The sequence below is a fragment of the Lycium barbarum genome, chromosome 9 (assembly GCF_019175385.1).
Source record: "Lycium barbarum isolate Lr01 chromosome 9, ASM1917538v2, whole genome shotgun sequence".
NCBI lineage: Eukaryota > Viridiplantae > Streptophyta > Magnoliopsida > Solanales > Solanaceae > Lycium > Lycium barbarum.
Genome location: NC_083345.1, coordinates 69,670,071 through 69,696,103, shown reverse-complemented (window position 1 = coordinate 69,696,103; position 26,033 = coordinate 69,670,071). Strand labels below are relative to the sequence as shown.

Here is a 26,033-nt window from a genome sequence, read left to right as displayed (position 1 = left end):
GTAAACCACCATATACTGACCGTATTTTGATTTACGGTCCGTCCACTGTGGTCGTTTTTAAGCATTCCAAAAACAGAAAGTTTGGCTGGTGGACATGGCAGTTTACGACCTGGTTTACGGTCCGTAAACCAGTTTACGGGCCGTAAACTGGGTCGTGTTTAACCATTTTCAACATTTACAGAAAGTTGAGATTTTTGACAAGCTGGAGGACGACTGCACTATACGGTCCGTAAATCACTTTACAGGCCGTATAGTGCCATATACGACCACTGTGCTAAAAACATTTCCGCGACTTTCTTATTTCCAAAAATTCATAATTAGCCATTCCCGACTTAATAAAACATCATTCACTCAATTTTTCATCATTCCACTCATCATACAAGTACGGCGAAATTTCCGAGGTGTAACATCTAGTCTGAATAATACAAGAGTATCTAAAAGGGAAATAATACAAATTTAGAATACTAATACATAAAGTATCTATGTCTCGGAATAAAATAGGACATAAAGATAGAAAAGTCTTCAAGGAAACGGACGGCCATGCTCACCCTGAAAACTCGAAGAGAAAGCTGAAGCAACTATCAGCCACGCGTCACAAAAGTGGATCCAACCTAGTACTCTGTATTCATAAAAGAATGCAGCAAGTACAGGTCAGTACAAACAATAATATTGGTAGGCATTATTGGCCGACTAGCATAGCTAACACAACTCAGATAATAAAGCAGATAAGAAAATAAACTAACAAGTATACGTCAATGTAATCGAATCCAAGTATTCGTCATCGCCTATGTAAAGCATCTAGTCCCAAATGTGCCAAGTCTGAATATATCCAAACCAAATCCAACATCACAAGTACAATACCAACATCTCAAAATCAAGTCATAATGCAATGCAATGCAGCAGTGTATGAATGCAATGCAATGCTATGCAAATACTGTGTACACATGTACTCCAGATGGAAATATCGACGTCTTGTAAAACAACCCAGTGTGACTCGTGAAGTCTAAGTACCACCCATCCCGAATCTTTGCCAAATAGATAGACGGGACCCCGGATCATTGCCCACGAGGGGTTCTCACCGACACCACCCTGGGGGGCCCGCAGAGTCCATGCACTATCAACAATTTCGGAACTAACATAAGATATCTGCGACGCAATCAACGATTTCAGAACTAACATCGGATATCAGCCATCTCACATCACTCAAGTAAACGAGTTTCATCAAAAGTCCATTTCACACAATCAACTATTCGGGAATGAACATCGGATATCAGCCATCTCACGTCACTCAAGTAAAAGATTTTTATCATTATCATCAGTATCTCAAAATGTATCATGAAAATGAGAGTGCATGCTATGCATGTATCAACATCAAAAATCATGCGCAATATCACAAGTACCAATAATGGGCACGCTAACAATATAGCCAAATCACAAACACCAATAGTAGGTATGCCAACAATGTATCCGAATCACAAATACCAATAGTGGGTATGCCAACAATATATCTGAATCACAAATACGGACAGTGGGTATGCCAACAATATATCTGAATCACAAATACCGACAGTGGGTATGCCAACAATATATCTGAATCACAAATACCGACAGTGGGTGTGCCACCAATATCGTAATCAAGACGATAGATAGAAACCAAGATAAGATAGACAGAAACCAATATCTATCAACAACTCAGGGCATCAAGCCATAACGATAGAACAATCAAACACAACACAACGGGGTGGCTAGTCCCAACAGACTACAGGGCCTAACCTAAGGCAATATCCAACCTAACTTCATACCCAACGGTTCACATGCTGTCTTCAACAATATAATCTAAATATGCACTTCGCTATACGAAGTCTCACCAAGGGTAAGCCATAACCTACCTAGGTTGCCAAATTACAACACCAACAACTCACTCCTTTGCCTTGCCTTTCCGCTGAATCTCAGAACCAAATTAGTAAAGCATAATCGAATTATAGATTAGAAATCATGAAGAATGATTCTAATATTGCTACTATTCAAATTAGGTCAATTCCAACCCTAGAAATTGGGGAAACGGCCTACACGGGAAAAACGGGAAATTCGGAAGGAAGACATCAAATTAAGCACTAGGTGATCACAACCCAACCACTAATTACTGATTTAACTCAAGGATTAGCCTAATTTTCGATTTCAAGCAAAACCCCCAATTTGGGTATAAACCCTAACTCTTTGATTCCGAAATTCAACACTAGAAATGGAAGACATATAATTAATAAGCTTAGATTCATCAAAATCTAACATAAACATCATCAATTTCCTCATTAATAAGCCCAAAGAAAAGTTCATCAAAACGCTCTTTCAACTCCCATCACTAAGGGATTATTAAAGGGAAGGGGGAATCCTAGATAATTATGCTTAAAGGAAGAGAACAGGAACAAGAAAGATTGACCTCCAAGAATGTCTTCAAAATATCTCCAAGAACTGTTCCCCACAGCTCTAATTTCGAAATGGGAAATAATGAGGGTCTAAGGGCTTTTAACACTTCATTAATTTTACAAACTGCCCATCACCCGCTTTAGCGGCACTGGACCGCCCTAGCGGTGCTGCTTCAATGGTCACACAACCAATTCAGTGGTTAAGGCAAAAAGCCCTGGACTGATCTACTGGCTGGGCTACCTCTCTTGCAATACTGGTTCCGCCAAAGTGGGCACCAGACACCAGAAAACTCTCCCAAGTATCACAATTTGATCCGATTTTTGACTAATTCTCGAGTCCATCTGCTCACGTACCATACATATAGACACACATAAAAACATGCTACAAACGCGCCAGTGGCCTCGGAATTCCCAATGGAGGTCTCGTTGACCAAATCAACTGCTGGTGCCTAAATTCCAATTTTAAACCCAAGTCCCAAAATGCATCCGAGTGCATTGGGAACCGAAACAAATACACACACATGTTTTAAATGACCATCCAGACCTCTCAAAATTGACAAAATTTTGAAAAGCATTCGTTTACCAAAAAGTCAACTTTTCGTTTACCCAAAAGTCAACTTCGGGTCAATCATTTTTCTCTTTAAGCCTATATTTCACAAAAGTTACCCTAATCCGGTCTAGACACCTCAGGAAGTATGCCAACGGTCCCCTCGGGTAAAAATGAGCTAATAAATGCTCAGGAAAGGGCAAAAATATCGAAAAGACTCTAACGACTAAACGGGTCATTATATCCCCCCTTCCTCCCTCCCCCCCCCCCCCCCCCCGGTCGCTAGTGAAGAAGACTATAGGCCAAATGCGTGGTTAATGAGGTCATCTTTTGGGCAGATTTAGGTGTCCTTTTTATCAATAGTAAAAAAATGTCGTCCTTGCGTATTCCTGTAAAGAAACTACATCCTACCTGATATCCCAAGGGGGATACGTTTGTCACGACCCAGCTAGGGGCTGCGACGGGTACCCGAGGCTGACCACCGAGCACCCCTTACTTCCTCGCTTGTCATAGTCATTTACGCTTCTTTATCATTCGCAAATTCATAATTGCATGAAAATCATTTTTCGGTGGAAAACACAATTAGTCTATATATATATATATACACAAATGCCTCATTAGGCTATCAAAATAATATATATAATATATACATGCATGCTGTAGTAGATTTGTGAGACAATCTAATTCACACTACGCACCCACGAGCCTCTACTGACATACTATACATGTAGACGGAACAAGACTCCGTCATGCCCAAAATATAAATATGTACCAAAATAATAATCATAAGCACCTCCGAACAATTGAGTGCTTTCAATCAGTTGACAGCTCCTAAGAATCCGGATCGAGCTCGCCTCCTTGTCTACCTGTGGGCATGAACACAGCGTCCAAAGAAGACGGACGTCAGTACGAATTACTGAGTATGAGAGGCATGAACAATAACAACACATCAAGAAACTAAAGGAGGCATCAAGTATGGAGCAACTGTACCTGACTGGGAATTATATGAAAAGTAATGCATGCTGACTTACTTTTATGCTTATCATCATCTCATGCATGCATATCATATATATATAAACTTCCTGACCATATAGGTGCGGTGTGATAATAAGTAACATTAGCCCTCGTCCAGGCCTCCCGCATCCGGGGTACCATCTCATGCCGCCCACTAGTGGTGTCTGCCTATGCCAACTAGCCATGGTGTATCGTATAGTTGTCCGCTTTCGCGGTGACTGCCCGGCCAACTAGGACCGGTGTAATATGATTATAACATGCTCACTATAAAATACTTATAATAATATGCTTATCATCGTACATGCATAAGGACTCTAGAGCAACTGTATCTTATCGAGGTGACGTAAGGTCGTGAACCCTCGATTCCATTATGAACATATATGAACATTCTTCCTCACCCTGAAGGGATTAGTATATAAGGTGAGTGTATACAAGGAACGACATCATTTACTTTATAAGAACGTCATATCATATCTCTTGACTCATATAACTATTCATGATCTTAGGCTCTTGGTTTTCCGGATATAGGAGAATCATAGAAAGGGAGAAGAATTCATATCATGGGATTCATGCCATAGAAAGAAAAGGATTAGCCTCACATACCTTTGTCGCCTAGTTAAGCTATTGTTCACTTGTTCTCCTTCAATATCACGTTGCTACCTTCACGAGAGAACACGCATTATAGTTAGTCAATCGACCATAAGCACGCAGCGTTATTTCTAGAGAAAATTGGGCAGCATTTCCTTTGTTTCTACTACTTTTCCCATGTTCTATTTCAACTCCCAAACATTCACAACAACAATTACAATATCGCAATCAACAATCATCATTCATATACAATGACCATGATCCACTATTTCTCTTCATTTTCCCCACATTTTTGGTTTTGGGTTCGCTATCGTATTTCTCATGTATCACACTTATCTCATGGTCTACATGTCATTTATAACGTATTCATAATCACAACATATCAACGTTCATGATTCCATTCAACTATCATTCAATTGTGACACTATTCACTCAGTAATGGCCCATTTTCTATGTTATTCTACATTTCAAGTATATAAGCCTTCCAACACCTTGAACAACATGGTATAGTCATGAAACATACCTTGAATGATGGTTGAACAATTCTTGAGTGGAATTACTCCTCTAGCACCAAAACCCTTCTTCACCTCTTTTGGAATTTCTTGGAGGAGATGACTTCCAATTAGATCTCATACACTTTGTTTCATAGATTTGGTGTTGATGATCTTTGATTTCCTTGGTATTCTTGTGGTTGAAGTGTTTGGAGAATATTCTAGAGTGTTCTTGAGAGAGAGGGTGGAAGGGAAATGAAAAATGAAATAAAAGGGTCCCTTACACTTCAACTTAAAATCTGGCCGACCATCATTATACGGACCAACATACGGTCCGTACTATTTATACGAACTGTATGTGTGGCCGTATATTTGGTCCAGTGGCTAGTCCTCACTTTTTCCAATTATACGGTCCCATATACGGCTGGTACAAATTATACGGTCCGTAGGTTGGACCGTATAATGCCCAGTGATTCCGTTTTCGTTCTCGTCGACTCATTTGATCTCCGGTCCTTATGGAACCTTCTTAGCACTTGTTTACCACTTCAATACCAATCTAAAAGGCGTTGGTACTTGTCTCTAAGACCTCATCATGCCATCACAGAATTGTCACTCATTATTCTTATCCGATATACAATATACGTCTCGCTTTTCTTAACAACTTCCTTTCCTTATTTCGGATGGTTTTAAAATCTCGTTTAGGGTCGTAAATTACTATTTCTTACTTCTTGAGACACCGCATACATTATGTCCTTCGTCAACCTATTCACTGTACAAGTACGGGGAATTTTTCAAAAGTGTAACATTCTTCCCCCCTTTTGGAACATTCGTCCCCGAATGTTAAACACTCGGGATTCTAGAAAAATTTCGCCAGCGTTTCCCCTATAAACTAGCATTACCGACTTGTCACAACAACCCACAATATTATTGCCTCACAGGGCCACATCACAAAATCAACACATCTATGGCCACACACGACCAAAAGCATAAAAGTAAGCATACATACCTTGTGATCTCGGCGTGTCATCACGAACCTCTTCTAGAGACTGGAATAGATGTGGATATTTGGCTTTCATATGCTCCTCTACTTCCCAAGTCATTTCTTCTCTGTTGTTGTTTCGCCATAGGACTTTAACTGAAGCGACCTCTTTGTTTCGAAGTCTTCGCACTTGTCAATCTAAAATGGCAACAAGCACTTCTTCATATGTCAATTTTTCTGTCACTTGGACCTCATCAACCGAAACTATTCTTGTTGGGTGTCCAATACATTTACGGAGCATCGAAACATGAAAAACTGGGTGTACGGACTCGAGCTCTGAAGGCAAGTCTAGTTCATAGGCTACTCGACCCACATTACAGATGATTCTATAGGGTCCAATGTATCTTGGGCTCAACTTCCCCTTTTTACCAAATCTCATTACTCCTTTCATGGGCAAGACTTTCAAACATACCCAATCATTAGCTTGAAATTCCAAGTCTGGTCGGCGGTTGTCCGCATAAGACTTTTGACGACTTTGGCCTGTTAACAGTCGGTCTCGGATCACCTTTGTCACACCCTAACCTCGCTGGGGTGTGATGGACACCCGACCCTTACTTAGGGCCGAGCGAACCCTCTGACTCTTAGTACACACATAATCTCTTTGGACTTTTAAATCAAATAAGAATGATATACATAGTAAAGGCTTTCAGGAACTTTCTTTTCATCGTGCTCAAGTCAAGTAGAATCTGTAATCATAAGGAATTTATAGCATAACGCAACAAGACACATCGGCTGATGGAGCCGCTTACAAGACTGACATTCTATACCTACGACTCTGTCTGCAAAGTCTCTAACTTCGACCAAGATATCATAGCATAATACTCTGACCCGGAAACACTCCAGGGAAAATGGAGCTTGCCAACCTCGCTGGAACATCTTCTATAATGGCTGCTACTCATCTGGGTGTACCTGCGCGGCATGAAACGCAGCCCCCGAAGAAAGGGGGTCAGTACGGAATATGTACCGAGTATGTAAGGCATGGAATACCGAAAAACAGAACCATAATCGAAACAAGCATTTCAAAAAAAAAAGTAAGTTCATTATCCAGAATGCCAAAAAAATGCTTATTTTTCTTTCAAACACAAATCATGTATGCCGATGTGATGTGTCACAAGAAGTACAGAAAGTAAGTAAGTTATCCAGAATACCAAAATGCTTACTTTTAAACACAAATCATGCATAGGGCACAGGAACATGGTCGCCACTCCTGTCTTTGGCGCCATAACACATCATACTCCAGAGGATTTCATATGTCCGTAACATCTCCGTAACACATAACGCATCATAACATATACACTGTACCCGGCCCTCTAGCGAGGGACCCGGGAAACCAGACACATCATACTCCATAACATATACACGGTACCCGGCCCTCTAGCGAGGGACCCAGGAAACCGGACACATCATACTCCATAACATATACACGGTACGCAGCGCTCTAGCGAGGGACCCGGGAAACCGGACACATCATACTCCGTAATATGTATATGGAACCCGTCCCTCAAGCAAGGGACTCGGCGAACCATACGCACGATAAATACCGGCCCGGGACTCGGTGAAGGAGGAAATGACACATACACGAGCAGAGTAGTGAGAAACTACATGCAATTTAAAACAATTTCAAAGACTCAATAGAGTAATCAAAACGAGCTAACATCGGAAAACCAAGGCAATAGTTAAATCGAGCTTCCTTCGAACGTCACTCGGGGACCTATCAACTAGAACTATATAAGGAGGGTCTCGGGGATCCTAGACACATCTCAAGTCAATCCGAGGTGGTATACGAAAGGTACGAACTTTATTCATGACAGAATCCTTTACGAACGTATCGAAGCGATCCGAGCTCGTATATGAAAGTTAGGGGCCTTATTCATCATAGAACCTTTTAGGAACAAAAATTATTTATGCAATATTTACTATCCGATCATACAAGATACACAAGGCCCCTGACTCGACGGTATTAGGAACGCTAGCATTAAGGAGTGAATAAGAATCGTGGACAGGCTCGGATCTTAAGAATGGAGTTACCCCAAGGCTCACATCACATCTTACTTACATTTAAGACATGCCAAAAGAAAGAAAAGGGTAAGCTTTTCATACCTGCTCCACGTCCTATTAGCTACGCTTAATTGTCCAAGCTCGCTATCGCTAGTCTACATTCAAGAAGATTTACACAATCATTAAACACATCGTCACACACTTTCTTAGTTTTTCAAATAAACTCATTTATAATCTGCCAAAATTTCGGAAGCATTTCCCCTGTAAATACAACCATCCCCGAGAATTCAACTCGCCCAAATTATCAATCAACCATCCGAGAATTCAACTCGGCCAATTTATCAACAACAGTCCCAATAATCATGCCAACAACATCAACAATCAATTCAAGACGCATTCTAACATTAACAACTCTTGTCACACAATTCCACGGCATTTCATTTATATTCAATTCAATCACATATAGTCAAGCCAACATCAATACTTACACGTTCAAATACTTCCCTAAGACCTTACAAACAAAATTCAAGAACACTTCAAACAATTCACACAATATTCAATACAACCCAACCAACATACCACTTCACCCGAACCTTCCAAATTCAACAAGAACAATAGCAACACATTTCCTTCTTTCAAATTCATGAATTATATCTACCACCCGAACCCTTCTCAACTCAACATAATCAACAACAACACATTCTTTCCTTCCAAATTCATGAACTATAACAATAGTCTATGCATTAACAACTTCATTCTCACAATTACAAGAAACTATATTAAAATCACATTAGCTTCTACCACAATCCCGCGACGATTACAACTTCATTTCAAGTCATCAAACCTTCATTTTCATCATGGAATCCACAACTACAACAATCAAATACTAAATAAAATTAGTTCATCACTCCTACACGGCCACAATCCACATACACATGTACCATGAATTCCATCCATTTCTACATACTTCAATACTCACAAATCATCTCTAACACATAGGAAAGGAGAATAAATCTTACCTTTATTCTTTGACTTCTCCACTCGGCTAGGGTGGATAAATTGCACCCATGAATGCTTTGCTTGCTCCAACCACTGCTCCATGTTAGAGAGGATGTTCCAATTGGTTGGAATACTAGAAGAAAATAATTTTTCTTGATCAATTCCATGGACTAGGTTCGGCCAAGCCATGGCCGAACACCCTTCATTTTTTTTTTCTTCATGTTTCCTAAGTTAGAAGATGAAATATTTTTGTCTTTCCTTGTAAGCTTCCATATATATATATATATATATATATATATGTATGTATAGTCCACACAAGGGTGGCCACATGCCCCCACCCTTGGCTTGAGTCAATTGGCCAAGACTTGGAGTGGGGGCCACACCCACACACCACACGGCCAAGGGGTTCTTCATGAACCTTCTTGAATTTTTTTGTGAAATTGCCTTTTTTCCCCTAGCCTTCCACAATATTACCATGAACCACTTTGCGAATTTCCCTTTTTACCCTTAGCCTTTCTCAATATTTCCACACTAATAAACAACTTGTATATTAAAATAACTTTGGAGAATAGTCTTGTCCTTAACTTACCACGCCTACCTTGAAATATCCGAATGTACAAAATACGGGATATAACATCCTCCCCCCCTTTAGATCATTCATCCTCGAATGTTCAACTGATCTTATGGGGTCTTATAATACTTCGGGAGGGTCCCTCTTATAGTTGTCCTTTTCTTTATGCTCATTCCTTATCTTTCACCCTATTTTCCTTATAATCGAACTCCTCGGTCTTTACATGAGTCATCATTCCGTGTCATAGGTTTTCTAATCCACTGCGCCAACTTATTATCCTTGTCCTTCCCAGGCCATCTCTTCTCTGTTATTGTTTCGTTACAATCCCTTAACGAAAGCCACTTCTTCGGTACGTAATCTTCACTTGACGATCCAGTGTGGCTATAGGCTGCTCCTCTATCCTCATGTCTGCCTCATGGTATACTTATTGTCGATTTGTTTTTATCACTTTCAGGTATCCTTCTGATGTGCCGATATATTTTGAACTCTGGCCCCGAGCTAATAAACTTTCCCCCTCTGGAGCCTGACAGTGTTGCGATTCCTTTTAAGTCCAATATGATATATTTTTCCCCTCTTTTTAAGGGGCTTGTTATACTCCAACAGTCTCTGAGTATCCTTGTCTTCCATTTACTCACTTTCTTTCTTTTCCAAATATCGTTGTATTAGAACTTTCCAATCTTAACCTGTAGTGGAAATAACATCAGCTTACCTTGTAACACTTGTACCATTTATTTTTGCTGTCACTTGAACTTCGGTACCCTTACTCGATTGATGCCTTCCATACCGTAGCACCGGTTGCTGGGACACACATCACATGCCCGCCGATACAATCACATATGGGATATCATACATATTCATATATATATATATATATATATATATATATATATATATATATATATATATATATATATATATATAGATAATTATTACCAACTCGCCCACAAAATACCTCCAAACGCTATTCAAGCTTATCCTAATTCCAGAGTCGTGAGGCACTCCCTGTCTCTTCACCAGTCCAATCTGCCTCGTCCTACACAACCTCTTATGGTCTCCAACCGTTCCGTACACTTTAGTTCCCCTTAGGCCACTCTAGCTTCGCATTTGTTTCTTATGTCTAAATCTATAGGATTTCTAGTACACTTCCCATGGGGTCACCCATCCTAATATTTCTCTCACCTTAGCACGCTTGACCTTGAATCTTCGATGAAATTCAGTGCATTAATGTTGATATAATCGCATCCACCTCACCGCATGGCCTTCATTACATGATCTGGGGAAAGTCGAAGTTTTACAGATTCCGAGACATTTTTGTAACACGTCCTTCCCTTTACAATTACTATTTTACCCTTTTGAATCCTCAATATTCACTTTTCACTTATGTGTATAACTACTTTTCATCCTAGAGTTCCAGATTCCTGATAATAGGGAGCACACCTTCATCGCCATTACTTATAAGTACTCGGGCATCAGCTTGTTTGGATTCCCACTTACCATTCTTGTATAATAATCTATAACAAAACTGATTATCGACCTTCTCTGAACCCTCCAACAGACCTTGCTCCTACTAAACCTCGAATGTTATCCATCTTAATCCTTCGGACTACTAACCGCCTTTCTCGCAATCATTGTTTTCGCGCCATGCTCAAATCCGTAGCTCCTCTAAAATATCACATCCCACTTATTGTATATTTACGATATTTCCTTTCCACGCTTCTTCCTGTTAGACGTACCTTACTTAATGACCTGATTTTGAAAGATTTCTGGCAAAATCTTCTTTTACAATTCTTACTATTCGGAATCTGCATGCAGCAAATACCAACAATGCCTCACAGGGCATACAGTCATACGACATATTCCAGCCACCCAGAGCTTCCAATTCCAGGTAACAGAATGGAAATATCAAAACTTACCCCTGTGACTTTCCATATCATCACGCACCTTCTCCCGTCGTATGTAAGGCTTATATAAGGAATCTCATTTCCTATGACTTGGCTCTATCGCACGATCTAAGACAGAAAGAAGGTCAACAATCCCTAGATGCCCCGCAGCCTCCTGTTTATAAATGTGGCCGGCTTCACACCCATAAACATGACTCTACTGGACACGACTTTGCTGACAACCCCTAGGACGACCTGCTCTAATACCACTTTGTCACACCCTAACCTCGCTAGGGTGTGATGGGCACCCGACCCTTACTTAGGGCCGAGCGAACCCTCTGAATCTTAGTACACACATAATCTCTTTGTACATTTAAATCAAATAAGAATGAGATACCTAGTAAAGGCTTTCAGGAACTTTCTTCTCATCGTGCTCAAGTCAAGTAGAATCTGTAATCATAAGGAATTTATAGCATAAAGCAACAAGAGACATCGGCTGATGGAGCCGCTTACAAGACTGACATTCTATACCCACGACTCTGTCTGCAAAGTCTCTAACTTCGACCAAGACATCATAGCATAATACTCTGACCCGGCAACACTCTAGGCAAATAGAGCTTGCCAACCTCGCTGGAACATCTTCTATAATGGCTGCTACTCATATGGGTGTACCTGCGCGGCATGAAACGCAGCCCTCGAAGAAAGGGGGTCAGCACGGAATATGTACTGAGTATGTAAGGCATGGAATACCTAAAAACAGAACCATAATCGAAACAAGCATTTCCAAAAAATGTAAGTTCATTATCCAGAATGCCAAAAAAATGCTTATTTTTCTTTCAAACACAAATCATGTATGCCGTTGTCATGTGTCAAAAGAAGTACAGAAAGTAAGTAAGTTATCCAGAATACCAAAATGCTTACTTTTAAACACAAATCATGCATATCAAAATCATGCATAGGGCACAGGAACATGGTCGCCACTCTTGTCTTTGGCGCCATAACACATCATACTCCAGAGGATTTCATATATCTGTAACATCTCCGTAACACATAATGCATCATAACATATACACGGTACCCGGCCCTCTTGTTATATCCCGTATTTTGTACGTTCGGATATTTCAAGGTAGTCGTGGTAAGTAAGGGAATGACCATCTTCCAAAATTATTTTAATGCACAAGTTGGTTATGAATATTATTTATGGACATAGTTGGTAAGGAAATATTGAGAAAGGTTAAGGGTAAAAATGGAAATTCACAAAATGGTTTGTGGTAATATTGCGGAAGTCTAGGGGCAAAATGGGAATTTTACAAAAATTGTCTTGAAATTTCTAGACCAAGCCAAGGCTTGGCCGGGTGTGTGTGTGCATACATGTATATGTGGGTCCCACTCTTATATGGATGAAGCTTATGAAGCAAGCTAAGTAGTCATCTTTGTTATTTTAGGTAAATTCAAGAAAAAAGAAGAAAATTCTAGAGAAGAAAAAAAAAAGGAGAAAGAAGGGAGGGCATGTGCCCCTCACATGTTCATAATAAATATATAAATAGAGAGAGAGATGACCAAGCAAGACAAAAATATTCATCTTCCAATTCAAGAAAAACTTGAAGAGAGAATATAGTAGTGTTCGGCCATGGTGAAAAAAAAAATGGATTCCATGGAATTGATCAAGAAAAATTATTTTCTCCTAGTATTCTAAGCAATTGGGAAGTTGTTACATCTCGTACGTTTACGTTTAGATGCATCACGAGTTGATCAATATGGATTCAGAGGATTAACGTCGTGCATGAGGTTATAGATGTAAGACCCATAAGTTTGACGAGTTTCGTAACTATCATATATAGCCTTGATAATGTATTTTCTATTAAGTGAAACCCTTTTTGTGAAAAATTGATAAATATGATTTTATATAGTTAAAATTTGCTACTACTTTTTGTATATGCTTTAAATCATACACATGATATGAGGAAGTTAATTTATAAATGGAATTTTCCTTATTGTAAATATAGAAATAATTTTCTCTTAAGAAAAAAAGGTTATCTTTTATCGATTTAAGAAATAATAGTACAAAAATTTGTACTTGGGGTTGGAAAAATATAATAGAACTGGATGAAATATGTTTTGTAAATATTTTACTTTTTATGAAATATTGGTGTATATATCAATTTTTTAAGAAACAACTCCCATGATTTATTAATATTTTAATAATAGGACCTTGAGAAAGGATAAAATATTTAATTCTTTGTTTTTGCTCCATGTGTGGTCGTGTGAAAATGTCTTTTTAATAGAAGATATTTACTTGATTATATTAATAATATAAGTAGTGGATAAGTACTTATGAAGAAAAAGTACTGCACCACCTAAGCTATTAATATAAAAGTACTAGCAAGTATCATTTTCTACACTCTTCCAAATTTAAACGAAGTGCTCTGTATAACTTTCTCTATCTTTCAAGTTTGATGAAGCACTACAAATATTTTTATCCATTTTTCTATATCCAACGAAGTGCAGCAACAATTATAGGGGGTTTCCTTTTTACAAAAATACTTCAAGTTCTTTAAAAGCAAGTTTGGGATTACTTTGTGTTGAAGTTGAAGCTTTTCTTCTTGGTGAAGTATCCTAAGATTAAGGTTGTTCTTGTGTGATCGAGGTAAGATTATATATTTTCTCTATGTTCTTGAGTTAGTTTAGTCTTTAGTCAACTTGTTAGATAAAGAAATTGTGGAAGAGAAGTTAGGATACATGCTAGAGCTCTTGCTAGTTTTTTGGACTGATTTGGAATATGATCTCAGAGTTATTGTGGCTGAATTTTCTGAAATATAAGTGGGGGTGATTGTGTTGTTGGTTGTTGAATTAAAAATTTGGGCTAGGCATATAAACAGGGGAGATGCTGCCCGATTTTCGGCAGAATATAAAATAGTATAATTTGAATTATGGTACAAGTGTACGACGAAAAGGCTAACATTAGTGTGAATTATCTTAAATGTAGACTTACAAGCTCGGACACATAAGCGTAGCTAATAGGACGTGGAACAGGTATGTTAAGGCTCGTCCCTTTTCTTTCAAAGGCATGATCCCGATATTGCGAATTTAAAATTGTCTCCATAGCTTACTTGTTTTTAAAAGTTAGATGTCTATGATTCTAAGGTATGATTACTTTCCCGATAACCCGTCAACGTTTTTCAAAATGTTCGTATTTTTCCAAAACAAAGGTTTATGGTATTGTAAGCTTTTATGACAAAAATGATGGATATGTATTACAATGACAACGCTGACGTCAAATATGAGAAAATTTCTATGATAGATATGTTGACGATATGTTCCTACCATGAATATGACAATATGAAAATGTTAAGTTATTTCTTGATTCCTCAACTCTATTATGGATATTCACTATTTTAAAGGCTCCAAGTATATGAAACGATGTCTTATGATCCCGTTCTATGCTTTTATTATGATGACACTCTCCATTGATAGTCTCGCTTTATATTAATTGTCCCTTCAAGGTGAGACACGACGCCCACGGCTATTCCATAATATAATCGGAGGTTACCGACCTTACGTCACTCCGATAGATACATGACCTTCTTCGGGCTCTCATGTATGTTGCTTATATGATATACGTATATGACACATGGACATGATATATGTATATGTATATGGGAAAAAGGGCCAGAGCGTTATAGACGCTGATATATGTACATGATACACGTATATGTATATGGGAAAAAGGGGCCAGAGCGCTATAGACGCTATCCACCTGATCAGTTGGCACTGTATGACATGATATCGTCCCGGACGCGGGATATATGGGCGAGCCGACGTATTTCGGCGCTATGAGATGATATGATATGAAATGATATGATATGACCAGATAAGTATGCATGGCATCCGCCTAAGCGGCACTCATATGTACAGGTTACTCTTTTATCTTATGACATGTTCTATGTTCCATACAGTTATTATTCATGCCTTACATACTCAGGACATTGCTCGTACTGACCCCCTCTTTCTTCGGGGGCTGCGTTTCATGCCGCGCAGGTACACCCAGATGAGTTGAAGCTAATATAGAAGATATTCCAGCAGAGTTGGCAAGCTCCACTTATTCCTGGAGTGCTACCGAGTCAGAGTACATGTGCTACGATGTCTGATAAATGTTAGAGACTTTGCAGACAGAGTCGTGGGTATAGGATGTCGGTATTGTGAACGGATCCACTAGCCTATGTGTCATTTTATGTTATGTTATAAAGTTCATATGATCACAGATTATATTGATTGAGTACAATGAAAAAAAAAATTTGAAAGCTTTACTATGCTTTCCACTCCTTATTAATGCAAGAGTCTAAGGAAATTAAGTACGTAATAAGAGTCAGCGGGTTCGCTCGGCTCCGAGTATGGGGTCGGGTGCCCATCACACCCTAGTAAAGTCGGGGTGTGACAAAGTGGTATCAGAGCCGGTCGGTCTAAGGGTTGTCTGCAAAGTCGTGTCCAGTAGAGTCCTGTTTATGGGTGTGAAGCCGGCCACATTTATAAACAGGAGGCTGCAGGGCATCTAGGGATTGTTGACCTTCTTTCTGTCTTAGATCGTGCGAAAGAACCAAGTCATAGGAAAAAGAAATTCCTTACATAAGCCTTATATACGACAGAAGATAGTGAATGGCGATATGGAGAACCACATGGGTAAGTATTGATATTTGTTCTGGAACTGGAAGCTCTGGATAGCTAGAACGTGTTATATAACCGTATGTTCTGTAAGGTATTATCGATATTTGCTACGTACAGATTTTGAAAAGTAAGAATGGTAAAGGAGGTTTTGCCTGAATGGATACGCCTAACAGGAAGAAGCAAGGACAGGAAATACTGTAAATAGGCAATAAGTGAGATGCGTTGTTCAGAAAGGTTATGGATTGGGCATGGCGATGAAGGTGTGATCATTACCATCGGGAATCTGGAAGCCTAGGACAGGAAGTAGCCCTACACACAGGTGGGAGGTGAACATTGGGATTTGAAAAGGGTAAAATTGTAATTGTAAAAGCAAGGACGTGTTACGAAATGTTTCAGAATCTGTAAGACTTCGACTTGCTCCAGATTATGTAATAAAGGTCATGCGAGGAAGTGGACGCAATTATATCAGCATTAAGGCACCGGATTTCATCGAAATTTCGAGGTTAAGCGTGCTCAGGTGAGAGAAATATTAGGATGGGTGACCCCCTGGGAAGTGTACTAAAAGTCCCATAAATGTAGATATAAGAGACAAATAGGAAGTTAGGATAACCTAAAGGAAATTAGAGTATGCAGAGTGGTTAGAAACCTTAAAGAGGCCGCGTAGGCCGAGGTGGACTAGACTGATGAAGAGGAAGAAAGTGCAACACAGTCCTGGAATTAGGGTAAGTTTGAATAGCGCTTGAAAATATTATGTAAACGAGAGGGCGGTGAATATATGTATGCATATGATATCCCCTTTATAACTGTATCAATCGGTAGGTGAATCCCAGCAACCGGTGTTGCGATGTATGAAAGACATTAATTGAACGGAGTTCAAGAGACAAAATGAAAAATGTGGTACAGATATCACAAGGTAAACTGATATTGGTTCCACTACTGGTTAAGGCTGGAAAGTCCTAATACAACGATATTCGGGAACAGAAAGAAAGTGAGTACGTGGAGGGTAAGGAACTTCGAAGTGTCAGAAATGTCAAAGGAAAGTAGTATGGGTGTATAAAGCCTCTAAGAGAGAGACGATGGGCAAAGCATGAGACTATTTGAGTAGAAATTCGAAGGATAGGTCCGTAAAAGGATTAGAGTATGGTAGTATGGGACACAAAGAGGAATAGACCCAAGGACGGTTAAGGGTGAAAATAGGAAGAACATATGGGAGTACGAAGGATACGTTAACAAGTTGGGGATAGGAAACCGATTACTCGCCAAGGGAAGGACAAGGATAATGAGTTGGCGTAGTTGATTAGAAAATCCATGACATGGAATGAGGATTCATGTGAAGACCGAAGAGTTCGATTATAAAGAAAATAGGGTGAAAGATAAGGAATGGACATGAAGAAAAGGACAACTATAAGAAAGACCCTCCCGAAATATTACAACACCCCATGAGGCTAGTCGAACATTCGAGGACGAATGTTCTAAAGGGGGGGAGGATGTTACATCTCGTACGTTTACGTTTAGATGCATCACGAGTTGATCAATATGGATTCAGAGGATTAACGTCGTGCATGAGGTTATAGATGTAAGACCCATAAGTTTGACGAGTTTCGTAACTATCATATATAGCCTTGATAATGTATTTTCTATTAAGTGAAACCCTTTTTGTGAAAAATTGATAAATATGATTTTATATAGTTAAAATTTGCTACTACTTTTTGTATATGCTTTAAATCATACACATGATATGAGGAAGTTAATTTATAAATGGAATTTTCCTTATTGTAAATATAGAAATAATTTTCTCTTAAGAAAAAAAGGTTATCTTTTATCGATTTAAGAAATAATAGTACAAAAATTTGTACTTGGGGTTGGAAAAATATAATAGAACTGGATGAAATATGTTTTGTAAATATTTTACTTTTTATGAAATATTGGTGTATATATCAATTTTTTAAGAAACAACTCCCATGATTTATTAATATTTTAATAATAGGACCTTGAGAAAGGATAAAATATTTAATTCTTTGTTTTTGCTCCATGTGTGGTCGTGTGAAAATGTCTTTTTAATAGAAGATATTTACTTGATTATATTAATAATATAAGTAGTGGATAAGTACTTATGAAGAAAAAGTACTGCACCACCTAAGCTATTAATATAAAAGTACTAGCAAGTATCATTTTCTACACTCTTCCAAATTTAAACGAAGTGCTCTGTATAACTTTCTCTATCTTTCAAGTTTGATGAAGCACTACAAATATTTTTATCCATTTTTCTATATCCAACGAAGTGCAGCAACAATTATAGGGGGTTTCCTTTTTACAAAAATACTTCAAGTTCTTTAAAAGCAAGTTTGGGATTACTTTGTGTTGAAGTTGAAGCTTTTCTTCTTGGTGAAGTATCCTAAGATTAAGGTTGTTCTTGTGTGATCGAGGTAAGATTATATATTTTCTCTATGTTCTTGAGTTAGTTTAGTCTTTAGTCAACTTGTTAGATAAAGAAATTGTGGAAGAGAAGTTAGGATACATGCTAGAGCTCTTGCTAGTTTTTTGGACTGATTTGGAATATGATCTCAGAGTTATTGTGGCTGAATTTTCTGAAATATAAGTGGGGGTGATTGTGTTGTTGGTTGTTGAATTAAAAATTTGGGCTAGGCATATAAACAGGGGAGATGCTGCCCGATTTTCGGCAGAATATAAAATAGTATAATTTGAATTATGGTACAAGTGTACGACGAAAAGGCTAACATTAGTGTGAATTATCTTAAATGTAGACTTACAAGCTCGGACACATAAGCGTAGCTAATAGGACGTGGAACAGGTATGTTAAGGCTCGTCCCTTTTCTTTCAAAGGCATGATCCCGATATTGCGAATTTAAAATTGTCTCCATAGCTTACTTGTTTTTAAAAGTTAGATGTCTATGATTCTAAGGTATGATTACTTTCCCGATAACCCGTCAACGTTTTTCAAAATGTTCGTATTTTTCCAAAACAAAGGTTTATGGTATTGTAAGCTTTTATGACAAAAATGATGGATATGTATTACAATGACAACGCTGACGTCAAATATGAGAAAATGTCTATGATAGATATGTTGACGATATGTTCCTACCATGAATATGACAATATGAAAATGTTAAGTTATTTCTTGATTCCTCAACTCTATTATGGATATTCACTATTTTAAAGGCTCCAAGTATATGAAACGATGTCTTATGATCCCGTTCTATGCTTTTATTATGATGACACTCTCCATTGATAGTCTCGCTTTATATTAATTGTCCCTTCAAGGTGAGACACGACGCCCACGGCTATTCCATAATATAATCGGAGGTTACCGACCTTACGTCACTCCGATAGATACATGACCTTCTTCGGGCTCTCATGTATGTTGCTTATATGATATACGTATATGACACATGGACATGATATATGTATATGTATATGGGAAAAAGGGCCAGAGCGTTATAGACGCTGATATATGTACATGATACACGTATATGTATATGGGAAAAAGGGGCCAGAGCGCTATAGACGCTATCCACCTGATCAGTTGGCATTGTATGACATGATATCGTCCCGGACGCGGGATATATGGGCGAGCCGACGTATTTCGGCGCTATGACATGATATGATATGAAATGATATGATATGACCAGATAAGTATGCATGGCATCCGCCTAAGCGGCACTCATATGTACAGGTTACTCTTTTATCTTATGACATGTTCTATGTTCCATACAGTTATTATTCATGCCTTACATACTCAGTACATTGCTCGTACTGACCCCCTCTTTCTTCGGGGGCTGCGTTTCATGCCGCGCAGGTACACCCAGATGAGTTGAAGCTAATATAGAAGATATTCCAGCAGAGTTGGCAAGCTCCACTTATTCCTGGAGTGCTACCGAGTCAGAGTACATGTGCTACGATGTCTGATAAATGTTAGAGACTTTGCAGACAGAGTCGTGGGTATAGGATGTCGGTATTGTGAACGGATCCACTAGCCTATGTGTCATTTTATGTTATGTTATAAAGTTCATATGATCACAGATTATATTGATTGAGTACAATGAAAAAAAAAATTTGAAAGCTTTACTATGCTTTCCACTCCTTATTAATGCAAGAGTCTAAGGAAATTAAGTACGTAATAAGAGTCAGCGGGTTCGCTCGGCTCCGAGTATGGGGTCGGGTGCCCATCACACCCTAGTAAAGTCGGGGTGTGACAGAAGTCCTCTTTAACATGGAGTGGTTGTTGGAACAATAAAAGCATTTATTTGTGCAAGTTCACCAACTTTAGTCGAGCCAAGAAGTTGAGTGGAAAAGGTATGTATTCAATCTTCCTTCATGTGTTATGGATGATTTATGCATGTTGGAGTGCAAAGAAATGAGTGAAGTTCATGAAAGAATGATGTTGATGTTGGGTCGTGCATGTGTGATGTGGTGTAGAGAAAATAGACTAATCTTATGTAATGTGTTGGTTGTTGTTGTAATGTGTAGAAATGGGTAAATATTCATGAAAGCATGCATGTAGTTGTGGTGGCCGAATGGCATAGTGTTGTGTAGAAATGATGAGTTAATTTTTATTTAGTAATTTAGTTGTTGTGTTGTGGATTTCATGATGTAAAATGAGAATTTAAGGGGTTAGAAATGAAGTTGTGCTTGTTTGTGGATTATGGAAGGAGTTAGTGTTACTTTGGTGTGGCTTCTTATATTTGTAAGAATGATATTGATAATGTGTAGGTTATAAATATAATGCATGAACTTTGAAGTGAGACATTTGTTTGAAAGGTTGTAAGTTGGGTTGTGGGGATTAAATTTGAAAGAAGGGATTAAGTTGTTATTGTTAAATTTGGAAGGTGTCGGATGAAGTAGTACGTTGATGGGGGTGCTTTGAATGTTATATGAATTAAATTGAATATAAATATATGTCGTTGAATTGTATGATAAAGGTTGTTAATATTAGAATGTGTCTTGAATTGACTGTTGATGTCGTTGGTATGATTTATGGTATTGTTGTTGATAGTTTGGCCGAGTTAAATTCTCGGATTGTTGGTTGACGATTTGGGCCGAGTTAGATTCTCGGGGATGGTGTATTTACAGGGGAGATGCTGCCGAAATTTTGGCAGGTCATAAGTGAATTTAATTGAGATACCAAGAAAGGTGTGTGTGGTAATGAATCTAATGATTACGTCGATCTTCTTGAATGTAGACTAACAAGTTGGACGAATAAGCGTAGCTAGTAAGGCGCGGCACAGGTATGTAAGGCTCGTCCCTTTCTTTCAAGGCATGATCCCGATGTTATGATTTCATAATTGTTTCCATATCTTGTTTTTTAAAAGTTAGATGGTTATGATTCCAAGGCATAATTCTCTTTCCCGATAACTCGTCAATGTTTTCCAAAATGTTCGTATTTCTCCAAAACAAAGGTTATGGTTTTGTAATCTTTTATGACAAAAACAATGGATATGTTTTACGACGATATTGATGATATTAAGGATGAGAATATTTTTAAGAAGACCATGACAAGAATGATTTTTCAAAAAAATGGCTTCTGAAATGATCGTAGAAAGTTCTGTACTTTAAACGCTCATAACTTTCTTATACTAAATCGGATTGACCCGAAACTTGTTTTTGAGTCTTCAGAGTCGGTTTACGTATGCTGTTATTCATTGCTCGTCTCGTCTTATGATAATTGTTCCTTCAAGGTGAGACACGACGATCCTGATTATTCCATAATGTAATCGGAGGTTACCGACCTTACGTCACTCCGATGGATACATGACTTTCTTGGGCTCTCATGCATGCTGTATAGATGATATATGTTTATATGTATATGTATATGTATATGTATATGGGGAAGTACGGGGAAGGTCAGAGCGTTATATACGCGTAGCCACCTGATCAGTTGGAGTATGATATCGTCCCGGACGCGGGGCATATGTGATTAAATGGATCGGCTGCCGACGCCTCGGCAATATGATAAGAACTATTTATATATTATATGATATATGTATATGTATATGTATATGGGGAAGATGGGAAAAAGGGCAGAGCGTTATATACGCGTATCCAACTGATCAGTTGGTATTATATGACATGATATCATCCCGGACGCGGGTTGCTCGGCCGTGGCACATATGAGGTTAAATGCATCGGAGCCGACGCCTCGGCAATATGATATGTTCTATTTTCTATATATATATATATATGAAAAAGAAATGTTTTTAAAGAAAGTAAAGTATGATTTGTATATGGATCGGGCTGCACGTTCCGCAGCATTAAGCATGCATGGCATCCGCCCTCAGAGGCACTCACATGTACAGGTTACTCTCTTATCTTATGACATGTTCTATAGTTCCATATAGTTAATATTCATATGTTTCACCTCTTACTATGTTATTATTCATGCCTTACATACTCAGTACATTACTCGTACTGACCCCTCTTCTTCGGGGGCTACGTTTCATGCCGCGCATGTACACCCAGATGAGCAAAGCTATTATAGAAGATGTTCCAGCGAGGTTGGCCAGCTCCATTTTGTCCTGGAGTGCTGCCGAGTCAGAATATATGTGCTGTGATGTTTTGTTCGAAGTTAGAGACTTTGCAGACAGAGTCGTGGGTATAGAATGTTGGTTCTGTAAGCGGCTCCATCAGCCGACGTGTCTTTATGTGTATACTATAGAGTTTCGTATGATTACAGATTTTGAGATTAACATAAAGAAAGTTGTTGAAAGTTTTATTATGTATTTCATGTTTATTTGGTTTAGAGCCTAGAAAGATTAAGTACGTAATAAGAGTCAGCGGGTTCGCTCGGCTCCGAATATGGGGTCGGGTGCCCATCACACCCTAGTAAAGTCGGGGTGTGACAAAGTGGTATCAGAGTAGGTCGGTCTAAGGGTTGTCTGCAAAGTCGTGTCCAGTAGAGTCCTGTTTATATGTGTGAAGCCGACCACATTTATAAACAGGAGGCTGCGGGGCATCTAGGGATTGTTGACCTTCTTTCTGTCTTAGATCGTGCGATAGAGCCATGTCATAGGAAATAAGATTCCTGATACTAATCGTTGATTTTCGCAGACGCCTAGTAGCGACGGAAAAAGGCGAAGTGAAGATATGCCAAGTCACAGAGACTTTGAACAGTAAGAATAATAAAGGAGGTTCCACCAGAATGGGTACGCCTAACAGGAGGAAGCGTGGAAAGGAAATACTGTAAATAAGGTAATAAGTGAGATGCGTTGTTTTAGAAAGGTTATGGATTTGTCATGGCGAAGAAGGTATATTTGCTACCACCAGAAATCTGGGAATTTGGGACAAAAGGTAGTGATACACGAAGGTGAAGGGTAAAATGGTAATTGCAAAAGAAAAGACGTGTTACGAGAGTGTCTCGGAATCTGTAAGACCTCGACTCGCTCCAGATCATGTAATAAAGGTCATGCGAGGAAGTGGACGCGAAAATATCAGCATTAAGGTATCGGATTCCGGCAAAGTTTCGAGGTTAAGCGTGTTCAGGTGGGAGCAATTTTAGGATGGGTGACCCCCCTGGGAAGTATGCGAGAAATTCGATATACTCAGACATAAGAGACAAGAGAGAAGTTAGAGTAGCCTAAGGAAAACTAGAGTATATGGGATGGCTGGAAACCTTAAGAAGACGCGTAGGACGAGGCAAACTAGATCGGTGAAGAGACGGAAAGTGCATCACAGCTTTGGAATTAGGATAGGCTTGAACAGTGGTTGGAGGTATTTTATGGACTAGTTGATAGTAAATATATATATATATATATATATATATATATATATATATATATATATATATATATATATATATATGGAGGCGTAGGATATCCCACATATGATTGTAGCGGTGCACATGTAAGTTCCAGCAACCGGCGCTACGGTGAGGAAGGCATTGATCATGCAAGGGTACCGAAGTCCGAGGGACGGCAAAAAATAAATGGTACAAGTGTTACCAGGTAAACTGCTATTATTTTTACTATAGGTTAAGCTTGGAAATTCTAGTATAACGATATTTGGAAAAGAAAGGGGGTGAGTAGATGGAAACGAAGAGAACAAAGTGTCGGAAGGAGGTAAAAGGTAAGAAACCTCAGTAACTGAAGCTCCCGAGAGAAACTACCGGCTAAGTTCGAGACTATTTGGGTAAGAAGTCAAAGTAGGCATGTGAAAAGAGATAGAGTGTGGTAAAAGGAAACAGTGAGAGGAGTGTATGAGTTTCGAGAGCCTATTTCGATAAGTGGGGCTAAAGAAATAGTGACTAGGATAGAGGGAATGTGAGGTAAGAGAAGGAATGTTTAGGCTCTGTGACAGTATTAAGAGACTTAAGTCCTTGGAAGGAAAATAAAGGAATAGATATGTGGCTATATTAATATAGTTAAAGGTTTGACGAGCAAGGATAGGGAGAGTAAAAATTGTAGGGATTCTGTGCTGAGAACAAAAGTAGCAGAACGCTTGAGAGATATGGACACACAGCTACAGCACAAACGCGCAATTAAGGAAGAATTACGAACAAGTGAACTAAGCAAGTGAGAGGATGAATAATGGATGGAAGTATGGATAAAAGGATGACATAGACAGAAAGAAAAAGAAAATTTTTGGATAAGAGGTTCTCGATATGTTAGGCACAGAGTTGGAAGGAAGGTGAGGAATAAGGTATAAACGAAGACTTTATAAGAGGACTGTTGGCATATAAGGAACCCCTTAAAGGGGGGGGGGGGGAGACCATATTATATTAGGCCCAAAAAAGGGGTCACAATATTTTCAAGTACCAGAAAAGGAAACCTATGACAGGAAATGAGGATTCGTATAAAGGCCCAAGAGAATAAGGTAAGGGATAAGGAATGGGTATGAAGAAAAGGGCAACTATAAAAGGGACCCTCCCGAAGTATTATGGCACCCCATAAGATCAATTGAACATTCGAGGACGAATGTTCTAAAGGGGGGGGAGGATGTTATATCCCGTATTTTGTACGTTCGGAAATTTCAAGGTAGTCGTGGTAAGTAACGGAATGACCATCTTCCAAAATTATTTTAATGCACAAGTTGGTTATGAATATTATTTATGGACATAGTTGGTAAGGAAATATTGAGAAAGGTTAAGGGTAAAAATGGAAATTCACAAAATGGCTTGTAGTAATATTGCGGAAGTCTAGGGGCAAAATGGGAATTTTACAAAAATTGTCTTGAAATTTCTAGACCAAGCCAAGGCTTGGCCGTGTGTGTGTGTGCATACATGTATATGTGGGTCCCACTCTTATATGGATGAAGCTTATGAAGCAAGCTAAGTAGTCATCTTTGTTATTTTAGGAAAATTCAAGAAAAAAGAAGAAAATTCTAGAGAAGAAAAAAAAAAGGAGAAAGAAGGGAGGGCATGTGCCCCTCACATGTTCATAATAAGTATATATATAGAGAGAGAGATGACCAAGCAAGACAAAAATATTCATCTTCCGATTCAAGAAAAACTTGAAGAGAGAATATAGTAGTGTTCGGCCATGGTGAAAAAAAAATGGATTCCATAGAATTGATCAAGAAAAAATATTTTCTCCTAGTATTCTAAGCAATTGGGAAGTCCTCTTTAACATGGAGTGGTTGTTGGAACAATAAAAGCATTTATTTGTGCAAGTTCACCAACTTTAGTCGAGCCAAGAAGTTGAGTGGAAAAGGTATGTATTCAATCTTCCTTCATGTGTTATGGATGATTTATGCATGTTGGAGTGCAAAGAAATGAGTGAAGTTCATGAAAGAATGATGTTGATGTTGGGCCGTGCATGTGTGATGTGGTGTAGAGAAAATAGACTAATCTTATGTAATGTGTTGGTTGT

At 38.7% G+C, this 26,033-nt stretch overlaps 1 long non-coding RNA gene across 1 annotated transcript; it reads left to right on the top strand.

The window, feature by feature from the left end:
- The first annotated feature begins 13,876 nt into the window (after positions 1-13,876).
- LOC132610876 (uncharacterized) lies at positions 13,877-16,009 on the top strand. The gene is made up of 3 exons (XR_009571352.1): positions 13,877-14,197; positions 14,537-15,465; positions 15,589-16,009. It is a non-coding gene; the product is annotated as an uncharacterized LOC132610876 (long non-coding RNA).
- The last annotated feature ends 10,024 nt before the right edge of the window (positions 16,010-26,033 follow it).